The 12,442-nt window shown below is 40.5% G+C and overlaps 1 protein-coding gene across 9 annotated transcripts in view; it reads right to left on the reverse strand.

Annotated features, from left to right (window-relative positions):
* Positions 1–12,442, reverse strand: part of ZNF521 (zinc finger protein 521) — a 232,457-nt gene that overhangs the window by 14,643 nt on the left and 205,372 nt on the right. The window lies entirely within an intron of this gene.

Here is a 12,442-nt window from a genome sequence, read left to right on the forward strand (position 1 = left end):
CCACAAATGGTGGCAAGGTTAGAGACAAGTTGTTTTCTCAAGGCTGAGATTAAAAATGGCTCTGTGTTTTGCTAAGCATTCCTCTGAAGCATGGGCAGCGCGTGCGTGTGTGTCTGAAAACCACCCCAATGAAAGGAAGGAATGAGAGATGCTAAACAATGCTGCGCAAAGTTGCAGACTGTTCGGCTACAGGCCAGAAAATGAATCCAATTTTTCATTCTGTCATTATAAATATTTCAGTGCAAATGGTACTGATTTTCTGCAACTGTGGTTAAGCAAAGGGCCTCCGAGTGAATATTTAAGGGGAAAAAAAAAAAAAAAAAGGAAAGGAAGAAGAGGGAAGAGAAAAAAAGGAAGAAGAAGAGGGAGGGGTGAAAATTAAGGTTAGCAACCAATTAATTTCAAACTTTCAGTGTAAAAGATTCTGGGAAAAATTCTACAGTGATGCAGCGTGTGACTCAAAGAAGGAGGAAAAAAAACATTTACTCTGCTCTTCTTCTGACAGTTTCTCATAAAATATCTGCAGTCCATCTATCTTTTAGTACTCCAGGCTCCTCTGGAGAGCAGAAAATAGTAGTTTAAAGCTCACTTCAGTGCCAGTCTGCGGGAGATTGCTTTCCACAGGACCCCTGCTGATGGAGGCCTAGGGGAAGAGGCCCAGGAGTTATTCAATCAGTCCAAGGCTCTGGGGCGGCCGGGGCTCCTTTGAGGGCTGATTATAAAGCTGCCCTCCTGTTGCCTGCCTCCGAACAGAACGAAATGAGCAGCCTCTTGCTGAGCAGATTCTGCAAGAAGGAATTTCACCTGTCATGGAGTTTGTCAGAATTTCAGGATTTATCTTGGTGCAAAATTAATAAAATACCAACTAGGATTTCAGCCCGACTACTCAGCTGTGTCATCTCAAAGTGATCTTTCACGTAAGAAAACCTGGACACAGAGCTACTGAAGTCATTCTTGCCCTACTTTTGCTCAGGAGCTTCGGCAGGATGCTATGACTGAATAATAAAACGATTAGAGGTGGATTTCCTGACAATTACACCCAACGTCAAGCACTGGGTGGGTGCTACCATCCGAACGCGTGACCTTCCACCTTACTTCTGTGGCTCCTAAATCCCCCTGGAATAAGTTAGGAATCTGAAATAGAAAAAGATCATTTCTGCAGTTTATAACCTAGCAAGTCCCTTATGGCAGCACATCTGTTAAGTTCATACACTGGTATTCCAGGTCTGGATTTGATTTATAAGTTTTAAAGGAATACAAACAACAGACTACATAAGATTACATTCAGTGAAACACTGCAAATTAATATTGCTGTGACAGTCAAGTACATGGTCTTTTAACCATATTCTGAGTCTAATATTGCGGTAAGGTGCCAGGTTGATAAAGCATCATCTCAAACCTCTGTGAACTGAGTTCAGTTCTTTCAAAGCTAGAAGGTCTCACCGGTCTTCTGACAGTGCCTTACAGCAATAATAATAATAAAAAATCTTCGTACACTACCTATTTAAGTAAGACTGTGCTAGCTTATAGCACTTGGTCACATGAATTTCAAGTCTCAGGTAGCATAGAAGCAATTAACTTGCAGCTTGCAAGAGCGCTTTTCAGCTAAAAGAGGAGATCAACTTGTAGAAAATAAAATAGTTGTCAACTAAGCCAGTGGATGGGTAAATAAATATTATTCAATTTAAAATGCCATTGTTTCAAATCTTGGCATGGAGAAACAGACATCCACTGTACCAAGAAACAGCAAAATATGCCCAGATTGGGAACAAAGATGCATTTGCCATCAATAGCTCTTACCCTACATTGTGGCAATTTCTATACACTGTTCAAAGCTGTTTGCTGTTTGAAGTAACAAATCTACCTTTCTGTCTATCTGCTCGTCAGCATTTTCTAACAAGAGCTTAAAACAAATGGTGACATATCCCTTTCCTACCTCCTCACCCTTTAAATGACAATTCAACATTAATACACATCATAAAGCCACCTTTACCAGGCAGTAGTAGTCTGACAGTTTTAACACCAAGAGATCTCACAGTAAAGAGAGAGAGAGAAAGCACGCAAGTGAATGCACAGATGGTGGGAGGGGACACAGGGTGCTCTCAGCAGGCTACAGTAGAGATGCATTAACTCCACAGAGGGATAAGGGCTTCCCACCAGTACAGTCATGAATTATAACTGAGCATGGGAGTGAGTTCTTAGTGCCTGTCTCACAGCAAATATACTGTTCCATTTTCCTGCACAATCACCTTTCACCTTTACAAACGCAAAATGCACCACTAATATTTAACAGTATCACAGGTTCTTCATATTACATAGCACACATCTACACACACAAAGTATGGGGGGGGGAGGCAGAGTATTCACCGACAGAGTATCCCCAAGCAGATTCACACACTCATGATCAGTGCCTGTGTCTAGTGATTCTGCTGCAAAATGAGACTATAACAATACAGATAAACTAAAGCTGCATGTAGAAATGTGTGTAACTCAGCAGTATTAGTTCACGAGAACTGAATCATCTCTCTTCCCTTGTTAACAGGGTGGGGGACACTCAATTTCAGCTTTGAACACAAAGGAAGCTCAACTTAAAAAAAACCAAACCCAAACATGAGAGCCTGCAAAAATCCATTCTTTTTCCACCCAAAATTATATTTCAGCCTCAGTTTGATCAAAGCATGGTGAACCTGACCCCAATAACAGGTAGAAAAGCTGAACCCAAAAGCTGTTCCTCCTGGTGGGGTTTTGTAATGAACAGCTCCAGTTGTGTAGCCATCTGCATCCGAGTCTTTTTCACTAATGTTTGGAATGGAGGAATCTAATGATGGTCTTCTCTCCCCCTCCCCCCGCAAAGAAAAGAGAAAGGAAAAAAAAGAAAATTAAAAAAAAGAAGGAAAGTCACCACTTTTGAGCCAAGATTGCTGTCTACTGGAGTTTCCTGGATGTGTCTCTTTATGAATCACTGACCACACCTTGTTTTCACAAACTATCTGCACCTCCTCCCTAGGGGGATTCATCCCCTCCCAACTTTCCTCCTACTCAATGAACCTATCAATGGAGAAAACTTGTTATTTTAGGCAGCTGAAAATTTGACCAATTTTAAAGGATTCATTTACCATGCCTTTCACTTTCGTTTAAATCCTCAGTGTTCCTGTTCTAAATGACAGCACCGCAAGCACTGCTTTTAAGCACTATTCATCTTGCCTACCACATCTCAGCCTTTCACACAGAAGGCTGCTCTCTCTCCAACAATGGAGCCTTATTCCTTTATAGCTTGAGGGCAGAGACTGTTACTAGCTGTAGACTTGCTGCAAATATCACAATAAAGGATACAAATGTGAATTTCTCTTAAAATACAGGTTCAGCTCTGGAGGTACCTTGCTTTAGAAAACTCTGTCAAGAGCAAACAATATATCTTTCTCCAAAATGTACAGCAGCCACCCAGTTGAAACAGCTTTTCCAAATGATCTAACATGTCAATGGAATCAGGATGCTTGTGAATTTTATACTTTTCTCCACTTTGGGTCTCTTAATCGATACTTTAGCTTTCTTCACACTTAATATACTCAATCTTGGTTTGGCAGCATGTCTTGTGGAACATCAAAAAACCAAAGAACAAACATCCCCCCTCTCTCCAAACCCTGGAGCTTGAGCAGAGGCAGGGCTACCAAGCTAAGCTCTGTGATAGAAGAAGGTAGGGTTCAGACTACAGATCTTAAGAGGTGGCAGGTTTGCTGCTACTGAGCCCCTCTACTTACACTTTGGTACACCAAAACCACGGAGAGGTGAGGATGCTGGGATATAGAGGGGCCATGGCAACATTCTGCCAGTGCTGTGGAGGGAAGAGGGGGCAGACCTCGAGCGGCAACCTTTCACTGATAACGTTGTGCCATCACTCACTGGGAAACTGCAGGACCACTGGAGAGTGGAGCCAGGAATGAGGAGCTTATTCACGAGGTTGGAATGAGGAGGGCCAGCAGTGGGGGTGGGGGGAAGGGAGGCAGATTTGCAGAACTGGCCATGAAGCTCCTCAGTACACCATAGCTGGATGCTTCATAAAGTCACACTGATGGCAGTCCTGGAGATGGCCATCTGTTGTCAGCTCTGGGCCAGATGAAAGATAATATAACGGCAGCTACTGGTAGCTAACAGCAGGGCAGTTGTAGGAAGGAATGTGTTCTAGAATGAAGAAGTGGTGCTTCCTGTCTAGCACAGAAAATCAGTCATCGATATCAACTACATTAGCAAGAAATTAATGGATGGACAAGTAAGAGAACTGAACTGATCTACCAGGGAAATTATTCAAATGCAAACAGAGTGCTTATTTCGTCTGCTTACTCCAGGTGTATGAGCCAACTGATCTGACTAATGGCAGGGTGTAGGCTGCAATGTTCAGGGCACAGATGATAAAAACTCATTTTCTGCAAAGGGCAGAATTCCATTTCTAATGATTATTTGTGGGTCAGGGAATACATTTACTGCTTCCCCTGTCCTCAATCTACAACAGGACTCCCTGATGTTCACAGAGGTTTCTACAAGGACTGAGGGTAGAAATTGGCCTTTATGTAATAACTGAACTTCCCCTTATTATTACCATGATTTATTTTTACAAGTGCCTTATCATTATTATCAGCATCACTTAGCAGAAAAATGTTTGCCTTCCCAAGCACTATTATTTTTATCTTGTTTCCTTCTTTGCCCCATAATCTCCTTTCTACTTCTCTTCTACTCCTTTGCCTTTAGTTTCCTTCTTCTGCCTTTCTGTGCATTTTCCTTTCTGCAGCAACTTCTGATTTGCTTCTTTAGGCTGAAATCTCACACACCTTGCTGTTCCATTTGCTAAAAATCAGAAATCATGATGTTAATGTTGACATGTAATGTCACTGATATGTTTCAGAGTCAACACTTAAAAAGACAAAGGAATAGTGGAGCTTATCTTCTGATTGCCATGGTTTCATGCTGCTTTCACACTGGAGACAACAAACTTCGCTTAACGTATTTGCATGACAGTCTTTGCAGTCACAAGGATTATGAACTGTACTATATTACCTGATTCTGCAGAATCTATTTAATGTTGACTGTATGAGGCAATAAGGAGAACAGATCCAAAGTATGGGTTAATCTTTTTTGTTGCTACTGATCTTTTAAAAAATAGATACCTCTATTTTACAAAAACAGTCCAGGCGTACAAGAGCATAAACAGGAAAGAGTAGGCAAAATAGGGACATATACTTAAGCACATACACATTTGGGTATGACTCTACCCCCTTGAAAGAGAAGGAATATACATTTTTGCTTATTTTTGTATGGGTACTTTGTGGGTGTAGCTCAGTACTTATTTTGGACAGCATATTTAGCTTCCAATCCTTTGTCATTTTACTGTTCCTTAAGTCTGAACTTTTTTTCAACATTAAAATGGTTCCTTTAAAGGCAACATTCATCACTTAACTGCTACACTGTCTTTGACAATTAATTCTATAATTTCATCAATAACATCACTCAAGTGTCTGAAAAAACAAACCCATAATTGTGATTCAATTGCTCCAGAAATTTAAGGAACATTCTCTCAGGAAATGTATAAGGGATTCTGTGAAACACATTGTTTGCTGCTTATTTACAGGAAAGAGTGTGTAAAGTTTCACAGGCTAACTGTTGCATGTAGAGTTACAAGTATATGGAGTATGTGGAAACAAGTAAGAACCGTTTATACTAAGCCCATTTTTGTCAAGCACTATTTAGTGGAATCAAAATGGTCCCTGAAAAACTCTGGCACTTTGGGCTTGGTGGGCTTTGCAGTGTGTTATAAATATTCATGAACTAACCAAGTACCCACAGGGAGTGTTTACGTTTGAGTAGGCCAATCAAAGGCGGGTGAACTCACAAGCTCCAAACCTGGAAATTTCTTACTTAGAAAATAATTACCACATGAAAACCTAATATAGCCATAACACCCCACAATCCTCAGGAGGGAAGGGGCACTGGAAGGGAATTCAAAGTATTTTTTTTGGTATTTAAACTTTGTTTGACATTGAAGCAAAAGACTTGCAGGGGAAACACTTTGAACGTGTGTCCTTAAAGAGCTGGTGCACGAGTGCCTCCACCATACTTCTCCTGATTGCCTTTTGAGAAAATTTGCAAAGAAAATAATTCTCCCTTCTAGGGAAAGAAGTCTCACGTCTCAGAAACACAAGTCTGAATTTTTTACATTTTGGAAGACATGGAAAAATACTCAGTGCACATTCTGGTACACACTAATATCTATCTATCTGAAACAGTACAGTAAGTGTTCAGGAAAAAAGCACCGAAACTAATAATACTTGCAGTGCATGCAGCTCTATCTAGTTCCCTCAAAACATAAACATTAATTACAATCCTAGTATCTCTGGCACACATATTATTATCATCATCCTTACTCACATGAGATGGAGAGCATGCATGTTTAAGTGGAGCAAGTTAGTACTTGACCTTGCAACTGAATGCAGCTCTCCTGAATCCTAGGCATTTGCTCTGACAAAAGCAACCTGGCTGCCTGATAGGGACTAAGGCCAACATTACTGAATGTGGCGCCTGTATTTAGGCATCAAAAGTGTTTTGCTGAAACCTTAAACGAGGCTATGGCTGCTCAGCACCTATGTTTTTATCAAGGTTCCTAACTTCAGGCATTTATGACCTGATTTCCTGATGTACTCAGCACCAGCATCTTGCACTGGCCTTAACTGCAGCTGGAGGTGCTCAGCACCCTCTCAGAAATAGGCCACCGAGTTTGAAAATGTTGGCCTAAAGCTTTGATTGTTAATTGGATTTCAGGTAGGCTTCTTTTTAAGAAGAGCTGACAAAGTTATTCCCTGCTGGCTCCTGGCCTTTGGGGCCTAGAAAGCCAGCTTCTATGTTCCACTCCTCACCCTAAGAGTTTGGGGACCTAGAAATGCCAGAACTAATCTCCAATTTCACTTAAAAAAATGTTTTGAGGCCTTTCTTTGTGAAGAAAACATCCTTGAAAATCTAACTTCACCTGCAGGTTTGAAAGTTTTGTCCCTGTTTTTGTGTAAAGAGTATAAATTATTCATGGTCTCCCCTGCTGTCATGGAAGGCTTGCCGTTGGGACCTACATGATACACAGACTCAACTGCTGTTGGGGCCTTGGCAAAACAATCCTATATGGAGGTAGCAGTGCCACTGCTGCTATGGCTGATGTTATTCCCACACCAATCTCTTTCCCAGCTGGCCCCAGAAGGCCTCTGCCACAAGGAGACAACCCCAGCCCAGGTTAATTAGCAGTTTTCTCCAGCTGACCCCCAAATGAGAGAACATAGTGTTTGAATCCCAGCTCTGCTACTGTCTCCGCTAAAGGTCTCAGTCAAGTCTTTTAGTTCTTGAAATAGCCTAGAGCTTGCTTAATTCTGCTCTGGCTCAGGCCAAGGGTATTTTAAAGGCCATTTTAAAATGTTGAGATCTTTGGGAGCATTTTACAATGCTGAGGTCTTTGGAAAATTTAACCCTTAAAGAAATGAGGAAGAAATTGGAAGATAAGTTTCAACAGTGCTAACCTTGGAACATGAAAATGTTAAAACTGGACATCCAGAGAGGGACACATACATAAAGCTAAGTAAAACTTCTGGAGACTCTTCTATGCTGGCTCTGCCCTGCTCTGCTTCAGCTGCTTGTACCGGGAGCTGGGAATGTTCTCCTGCTGTTTTAAGTGACATGAATAACATCTGCTCTGAGTGCTTCATTCTTTCTTTCATCCTTTCCCTGGGGAAGGAACTGTGTATTTTGTTTTGGAAGAGCTCTGTTGTTGTAGGTTGGGGTTATGGGGAAGGTTTAGAAATCTACATGCAGGTACAAGTTTATATGAGAGAAGGGAGCCTTTGGCACCTCTAAGTGCACCCTACTCTTAAAAGCATAAGTTGAGGACATTCATGGTAATACTTAACTGCTGTGGAAGTCTGTTCCACACTCCCAGGCCAGTCTGTGAGAAAGTTCTGGCTCCTGTGCAAACAAGTTTCAGCTCTTTAATATAAACACTCACAAAGCAGGACTGTCAACTACCGCATTGTTACCAAATGGGAAGAACTTCTCAGGTGATCTCTGAGATGTACTGGACCCAGTCCACCGAGAATATTAAGAATTGAGTCTTAGAGCACAACCAGACAAACATGTAGGAAGGCAGTGTAGACAGCAAGAGAGCAGGTTGAATATGCTCCTGGTGTCCTTTGCTACTGAGGAACAGTGCTGTAGTTCTCTGTATTAGCTGGAATGTCCTACAGGCTGATGGCTTTATGCCCAGGTATTCTGCGCTGATGGAGTCCAGACGGGAAGCAGCAAGGGCGTGAATCACTGAGGCCAGGTCCCTTTTGAACAGGATGGGAAGCAATCGCTGATCCAATTATTTCTTGCCCTAGTTATCATGTATGTAAAGTGGGGACACTTTACTATGCCAGGGGCAGCTAATTATTAGTCACAAAATGTTAAGTAAATGCTCTAATTCACCAAAAGAGAGATATAATTTTTGTACTGGGCAAAATGGTCCTGAGAGGTCATGTAATCTTGGCTAGTATCATATTCAGAAGTAACTATCATCACTGATAAAACACTGATAAAATCTGTACCACTATTCAGCAATTCTACCAGACATCGGTACCTCTCTGACCCAGCAACATCTAAGAAAAATCTAAAATTAATACATTCACTCTGGGCAACACCCCACAACACTGTCTCATTCCTCCCCACAAACACCATGATATGTTGTGTTAACTATGGAAGTAACACTAGGACTGGAAATACAACAGGAATGGCTACTCCTCATCAGGGACAAGGGAAGCACAAACACCTGTCCAAACACCTGAGCCTAAGTCCAAACCCTAAGGCAAAAGAAACAGGCACTGGAAATAGCATGAGGTCAAGAAAGGGAAGTTTTAATAGGCACAAATGACTCATGATTACCATAAGTTAATGAAAATCCAATATTAAGTTAAACTAACGATAAGTTTCTTTACTTCCTTATTAATTAAAAGTTCAGTAATATGGATGATGGAGATGACTGTTTTAGTTATATCCATCCTGTACAGAGAACTGTATAGTCATATTCCAGGCGTTCAGTTAGAAATGTTTCAACTTTTGGAGACATCTAGGCACCCTATAAATACACTTACCTTGCAGCTTCCTTATCTGATACCTAGATGGGATGTATTTCTGATTTTAAAGATTGTTACAAGTCTATTTCTGAAAAGCCCTTATTGCATTAAGCATGTCTTATTAAAAGCTTTCCATTCTAAAAAATAAACATTTTTAGGGACATACTTTTTCAACACCGTTTCAGAAGCATAAATACACCACATGGCCTTTTGAACACACAAGTATGAAAATTCACAACTCGGAACACTCTTAAAACATACACTTCTAACTGTTACAGAAGCTTTCCACTTGATTCCTTTCTATGGAGGTAGTATCTCCAAACGTTTAAAGCTGGTTCAATAGCTATGGACCACAAAGCCATTTAAAGGAAGTGTCAAAGGTGGGAGAAGGGTGAGCTATGGAGATGATCTTAAAACAAAGCAAATTCCTGTAAAATCTCATTATTTCAACTTAAAGGTTGAATAATACATTGCGGGTTTGATTTTCAGGACTGGTCATTTACTTTCTGTTCTCACCAGAACGTGGTCCTATGGGATTGTCTTGCATTCCTAACAGGGGTCTGGAGTGAAAACATGGAAACCTCTGAAGAGGTTTCCTACTTGTTTTTTGCATTGAGAAGATTGGTAATGAAGGGATAGTAACTTCTCCAAGGTGAGATGAATGTAGTATGTAGGGATTCTTATGTTCCTATAGCCTACTCTTCCTGGAATAGGAGTTAGAAAATGCTAAGCAAACAATTGCACTGGGCCAAACACCCAGCTAAGCATCATTATAATGCATTTATTTGTCTGTATCCCTGAATTCATTCCCTTTAATTATCAGCTGTACTATGCATGTGGGTAGGGCTTCTATCCTATTGTGTTCTGATCTGCTCTACCTTATTCATGTTCTTACTCTGCCCTACAGCCATGGGACTGCTGTCCATGGCTTCTAATCTGAGACGATTAGCATCTCTCATGCATGGGAGATGCACTTTAGATGCATGTTTAAATTAAAAGCAAGGAACCATTCCTGGTAGAGGGACTAAATACACTGTTACGCTGCAAGCCCCAACACAAACCACGGTAATGTGAAAGGATAGAGAAATATAACCTAGAGGGTAGTTGCCAAAGATTCCACTACTTCAACTGATAGATAGCCTGAACAAAGCTATGCCTCCTAGGATAGGTTTTAAATGAGAGTGGGCTCAAGATCAATGTATTTTCAGCAAAAGCAGACTCCAGAGGTCAGTACCTACTACTCTGCCTAAGTGCTTTGCTGCCCTTTCACCAGCCTGGGTAGATAACTGGAGGTTAAGAGCAGAAAGCCTGTGCTCCCAACAAATAAATGCAAATGGCATGATGGTACTGCATTTTTTTAAACATAATGCATTCTTAACTGAGGTGGGGCTACCCAAGTTAATTAAAATAATAAACATAATGAATTAAGTGAATAAGAAAATGAATACCTTTTCCTTTTTGCAAGTGTAGATAAGCCAGAGAGAGGCTGTCTCTAAGGGTATGGAGATGTGGTCTATTAAGAGCCTTCTGCAGCATGGAACAACCAACACACTGATTGTCACCTAGCCAATGTAGAGCATAATTTGCCTCCCTGCAGCGACATCCTTTTGTGCCCTTCACTAGAAAACCAGGTGCTTCAGTTATGTTGAAGTTTTAATGAACTAGGCTTAGATGGAGAGAGCAAAATCTTGCCCTCAGTCTTGGGCAGGGATGAATTTTGAGTGGAAAAACATGTGCTTTTATTACAATAAAAAAGCTGAAGGCAGCTGCTTGGGACTCTATGTATTTTGAAATGAAAATGTATTTTAGGGGGGACTGACCAGTAAGGAGGTGATTGTACATGTCACAACTACACCTGGATCTCTGTATCTTTTGCATCTTCAGAATTCAGTTACCTATTCTGCCTTTTTAAAATCTACTCTGAATTCTGCTGTTAAAACTAATTTCTATCCTCTTGTTCCCGTTTCTTTCTCTTCATAATTGTCTTTTGCATACCTGCACCTTCTCTCTTCCTTTTTTTTTTTCTTTTTTCCTTTTGGTCTTTCTTTCCTAACAATCTCTCCTTTCTCCTTCCAGAAACTGCTGATGTCCCTACTTTTCCCTGCTTCCTCATTTTGATCAATCAGTGATGAACAACAGAATTTGTGAAAATCAGTAAGCCAAAAATATTTAATTTTTTTTTTCCTGAAAAAGCAGTTTCAGGTTCACCTTACTGGAAACACTTTGCAAAAAAACCCAACAAGTATTTTGACCAAAAAAAATCAAAGAAAATGATTCCATGAAAACCATGCTGTGAAAGAAACACATACAACAAAATTAGTTTCTGACCTTTCCTCATTCCACTCAGTTTCTCCTTTATCTGTCCCACAAGTCCAATAACTTTCTACGCAGCCCAGACCATTTTCTGACTTCAAAACTCAATCTTGCCTCTTTCTGTCCATCACTATGTATGAGTGCCTTTTTCCCTAAATGTCTGATTTTTTATTTTCTTTTCCTTGTCCTCCTCTCCCATTTTGGGTCAGAGCTTCCATGCAATACCTGGTATGGACAGTAAACAAAACAGATTTAGAGCTATTAAAAATAGGAGAGAGTGACACAGCACAGGCACCTTTGAGTGTTACAGGTATGGTACTGCAGATACTACAGTAGCTCTCGTGACCTAGCTGTCCACCGAGAAAGAGGTAGGGAAGGCTATCAGAAAGGCTTTATTCATGTTTTTACACAGAAAGACATGAGGAAATAGAAAATGCAGTGCAATTGATATAAATACTAATCTCTCACACAATGAATTCATGCATGGTTTGAATGCTGTGATTTCTTTTTTCTCCAAAGAAATATTTCATATCATCATGCCAAACATTAATATCAGGTTTTCAGTATCTAAAACTTTCAGTAAGTGAAATACTAAATGGGCATACATGTGCACATGCCTCACTAGCCTTTTGCCTCTGCTGATGAGATGAAATCCAGCTCTGGTCCAAAGCAAAATTAATTGTGGACACCTCAGTCAAAGGACTTAGACATAGGGGCCCATGCTCTAAAAAACTACTGAAAAATCGTAAGTGCTGAAAAATCTCTTAATTTCAAATAAAAATCACATGGTGGACAGTGTAGGAAAGGCCTTACTGTACAAATACTTCTCCTTGTTCCATCCCTATAGACCATCAGAGACCCTGAATTTTTTTTCTCTGTCAACCTATCTTAATACTTCAATATAAAATAAAATAATTTAGAAACAATCTCCTGCTGCCGTCTCAAAGTGTAACACCACATCAGGAATAACACATCACTACTTCTCATTGCAAGAC

This window comes from Buteo buteo, chromosome 3, assembly GCF_964188355.1.
Source record: "Buteo buteo chromosome 3, bButBut1.hap1.1, whole genome shotgun sequence".
Taxonomy (NCBI): domain Eukaryota; kingdom Metazoa; phylum Chordata; class Aves; order Accipitriformes; family Accipitridae; genus Buteo; species Buteo buteo.